Here is a 4,707-nt window from a genome sequence, read left to right as displayed (position 1 = left end):
CCTGCTGCCAATCTTAAGCTTTTGCCTGCCGTACGTCACTAGTGGAGACATTAGGTGTGAAGGAAACACCTCTGGTGACCAGCAGTGAGTCCAGGGGACTGGCTGTGAGTCCAGGGGACGGGCAGAGAGTACAGTCCATACAGTGAAGACGTTCTGCTGCCCACAGGCCACGAGCAGCTTTCCCTCCTAGGGGTCCCTTTTCCTTTGTCCAAGGATGTGAGTCATACATTCAAATGCATTGTTCAAGTGCACTGGAATAAATCTGCTTTTGAATTCCTTCAACTGCTGAGTATCCAAGTTAGAAAGCAAATGCAGGACTTAACAAAGCCCACAACCCACATTTAGCATCAGGCTCCGGGGAGACGGGAGTGACGGGCCACAACGGGGCATGAGGACGCTGCCCGCCCCTGCAGCCTGGCTGTCGGTCCAGACGCTGCTCCCAGGCCCGGCTCCCCGATGCCTGCCTGCACGTCCCCTCCTGGCCCTCGTGGAGAATGAAGCCGTGTTGCTGGCGCTGAGCACGCCCCTAGCAGAGGCAGGCTCTGGCCCTGAAGCAGAAGCTGCCTGAAGGATGAACACACGGGGTCACGTAACCACACACAGCCACCCTCCAGACCCGGGGACAGAGCCGTTCAGAGAGACCCCCTCCGCACACGTCCCACATGTGCTGTCTGCTGCTGCCGCCCCAGCACACTGGAGAATTACTGGACTCCTCCAGCAAAGCTCACGTCGTCCTCCTGGATGGAGGCGCAGGCGGTACCCAATCTGGGCTCGGTGGGGGCACCTCTCCGCTTGCACCAGAAGGATAACAACAAGCCCGTGTCACTCCTTCCACTGAGAGAAATTCACTAAGACTCCATACGTCCTCCCTGGGGAGGTGGACACTCCCGGGCAGCGGGGGTGGCCGGGCCACGGCGAACCCCGAACCCCAACAGCAACGGAGTCTCTGAGATGCAGGATAAGAGGCCGGTGCAAGTGTGTAGTTGTTCCCCCTTTAATACAAATAAAGGGGTGCCGTTCACATCACAGTCATCATAATTCCATGTGTCAAGTACGATTTTTGCCCAATGGCACTAAAGTGTTTTGAGGAAAGTACTCTTTTCTAATGTGTTCAAAGGCACCATCTGAGCATGGCCCTGAGTGCGTGGGGCAGACTCTGTAGGTGACTGAGCCTGGCTCCCTGTAGGGCATCCCAGTGTCTGAAGTTTGGGAAGGACGGGCTGGAGGTGTGATGGGGCACCGTGCAAACGTGGACAGTGTCTACCACCGAGGACATGACGACGTCATCCAGGGCAGTGTGTAACGGGCTTCGGTGGAAATCAGTTGACAGAAATACACAAAAGCAGCAAATTAAGGTTATGTCCAAAATGGGGGTGAGTGGTGTGAGCAGAGGGGAGGGTGGGGATCCAGGATGCAAGACACACGGGGGCTTGAAGGAAGGAGCTGCAAGAGGGGGAAGGAGGACAGAGCGAATCATGAAGCCTGGAAGAGCCACGTTTGCGGGGCGCAGGGGCCAGGGAGCCACCGGCAGCAGGGCTGTCACGGATGGTGGGGCTGATGGCTGCAGAGTGGCGCTGGGGGCCGTCACCGCAGGCGCCAGGCCCGGACGTGGGCCGTCGTGGCGGGTCCTGGTCCAGCCCTTCCTCAGCCGGAAGGCCTGCCCCCAGGGCTCCCTGTGGACCCTCTTGGTAGAGTTGGAACGCTGGCCAGGGTCAAGGATGGGCGCTCTTTGGGCCCTCTGAGGAAAGACTTCCTCGGTAAATGGCAGAAGGGACGGAGGGGGAGAGTGTGGTTGACCCTGATCCTTAAGGTGACGTGGAATTAACCTACCCCTGGAAAGGGTCCTGCCTCTCCCAGGGCCCTGTCTCGTCTGCAGGGGAAGGGACAGTAAGAAATCACGGGAAGAACACAGAGCTTGAGGTCACGTGGTCCTGCAGGTCCCAACTCTGCATCGGGGGCTGTGTGATCTCAGTCAGCCGAGCCTCTGAACCTGTGTCCGTAGAGCGGGCATCACAGAACAGGTCCTGTAGGGCTCACGGGGCAGCGGGGTGAAGTGAGAGCACACACTTGCATCTACGCGTGGAGCACGGAAGCACACGTGGTGATCGGTACTCATAGCAGTGATACCCCTTAGTCCTTAATGATGACATCGTATCCTCATCGATCACCTTATAATTGTTACACAAATCACACAGTTTACCACAAGGCAGACACTTGGTGGGGGCGGGGGAAGGGCTCTTCTGTGCCTTTCAGCTAAACTGCCTGGAACTCGATCTGCAGGATTATATGATTTATGTTGAAATCAGAGTGTGTAGGTCTTTGCCAAGGCATATCATGTCACTCATGCCAAGAAAGAGAAGTCGCTGATGCTACTGACTGTGCAATTAACTTATCTGGTCTTTAAAGAAAAAATATCCCACCTACTTATGAACTATGGGAGGAGTACTGAAAACCTTGGCCAGAATGTGACCTCTAGAACTTTCCATAAGGAGTTTCATCTGTTCAACCAGGGAAACTCACTGTAGAGATACTGTTAAAACGAGAGTAACAAATAAATTGTATATTCCTTCTCTCTTGCTTGAGCAGAGTTGAACCAACAAAAGGTAAACAGAATTCATCTGCTCAGCTGTTCTTTCAGCCCAGTGGTTGTGTTTGTCGTTCATGCTGTTTAAGTGAAAATGGGGCCTCTTAGCTCTGTGGCTTATGCACATAAGTGATTCTGTCATTTTAAATCGGTGTTTTTCTCTTCGCACCAGAAGAGCCCATTTTCCCTTTTTCTCTCAATCTTCCTGCTGCATTTACGCCTTGAGGCCTCCTTCAAAATACAGCCCAGGGTTCCCCCCCGCCGACTGGGAAAAGGGCCGAATCTTTGATCCAAGAAGGGAAGGAGGCAAGTTCCTGCCTGGACCCTCCAAAAGCCTGTCTGAATCCTTTTATTTCCAAAAGAGCAGAAAGCCCTGCTCTGGCAGCGCGTCAGCAGAGCCGATAGGCTGATGAACAAGAGTACAACAGAGCCTCCTCCAGCCGAGTCCCTGTGTCACCGCACACGCCAGCACACGGATCTGAAGCAGGAAAGACGCACGTGTGGAAGCAAACCCTTGGCAGCACAAGAGGAAAGCAAGGAGAGGTTACGTCTTCTCTACATAGGCGGGGCTCACGTGAGCCTAGTGGAAACCCTAAATGCTCTCCAGGAAAAGCAGATAAATTGTATTCCACAAATATTGTAAACTGCTATGTGCTTAAATAATAGGCAAACAGGGCATGTATTTGTGACCTAGTTGACAAATAAAGGCTAATGATAAATAAAAGCTTTTATAGATCAATTTCTAAAACGACTAAAGATCTAATGGAAATGAACAGTAGTCAAGACCGACACGTTTCCATCCAATAAAGGCAAATGCTCCATAAACACTCTTCATAATACAAATGCAAATTTAAGAAAATAACGACTTGCCCTTTTTCCGACGGTGACGACCTCCCCACGAGAACACGCCTCTCGCAAAGGATCGCCTTCACCCCTCTCCAGAAGAGAAGGGGAAACACAAGAAGCGCCTGGCGCAGAGCCCCAGCTCCTATTCCAGGGAAGTGAAACGCCCAGGATGCTATAAAATCACCACCGTCTTCAGCCATGCACAAACGGTAGTTCTGTGTGTTGGCTGCTCTACCGTCCTCTGCCAGCCTACAGGAGGAAAAGCAAGGCTTACAGAGGGTGCTCTTTCAGACGGAAGCAGCACTAAAAGCCCCTGGAATCAAGATGGATCGGAAACCATCCCAATAAACACATTTTGGATTAAAAAAAAAAAAAAAGGCATAAGTTTGATAGAATGTGAATTTGGTGAAGTTCTGAGGAAATTGGCTGTTCTTACAACGTTAACGGGGCTATAAGTTGGCGCAAACTTTTTGCAGGGCGATTGGGCAACGCCCATTAAAATGTAAAATGCACATAACCTTTGACCCAGCAATTCCACTGCTAGGAATTTATCACAAGGGCACACTCTCTCGACTGTGCACAAGTGCACGTGTAAGGGTGTGTAGGGCGGCACCGTTTGTCATCCCCCAAAACCGGGGAAATCTTTTATATACCATTTATGGATCAAGTTTCAATTAACTGGGTTACAGCCTCACAGTGGACCGCTCAGCAATTAGGACGTCAGTGTCATGGAAGGATGTGTGTTTTGCATTCTGACAGAGGCCCCATTCTCAGCACAGAGCTCTGCATGTGTCTCCACCCACAAAAGTGCTGGTCCGGGAAATGTTCAGAAAGATTGTACCAAATGCTTCCATTGCACAGTCACCTCTGGGTAGCTGATGGGGCTGCAGGGATGGGGGTGTGCTGAAAGCATTTTCTCTTTCATCGTGGATGCTTTTATTCTGGTTGGAAGAACTATTTTTTTACCATATTGTTCATTGCTCTACAATTTAAATAAGCCTATTTGCACTAAAAGGGAATGAAAACCAAGGGGTGGGGGAAGGAAAAAGAGGGAGGGTGGCAGGTAAGCTGGGGCAGAAACTTTCTCATTCTCTGGAGTAGATGAGCCCTTTGCCTCTTTGGGTGCAGACAGACACCAGCACATCTGAAGCTTTAGCAATTTTACCAAACTTCAGAAGCACGGCACCCTCTAACTTCTCCTGTACATGAAACAAGGAAGTGCCGGGCTGCTGGGTCTGCCCACTTTCCCTGGTCCCTGCAAACCACGCGTGGATAAA

The 4,707-nt window shown here is 51.5% G+C and overlaps 1 pseudogene; it reads left to right on the top strand.

Annotated features, from left to right (window-relative positions):
• The window catches only part of LOC103081299 (40S ribosomal protein S27-like), an 11,166-nt pseudogene extending 7,429 nt beyond the window's left edge, over positions 1–3,737 (top strand).
• The last annotated feature ends 970 nt before the right edge of the window (positions 3,738–4,707 follow it).

Source organism: Lipotes vexillifer, unplaced genomic scaffold, assembly GCF_000442215.2.
Source record: "Lipotes vexillifer unplaced genomic scaffold, Lipotes_vexillifer_v1.1 scaffold1162, whole genome shotgun sequence".
Lineage (NCBI taxonomy): Eukaryota > Metazoa > Chordata > Mammalia > Artiodactyla > Lipotidae > Lipotes > Lipotes vexillifer.
Note: the sequence above shows the minus strand (reverse complement) of the source record. Positions and strands in the feature narration are given on the sequence as shown.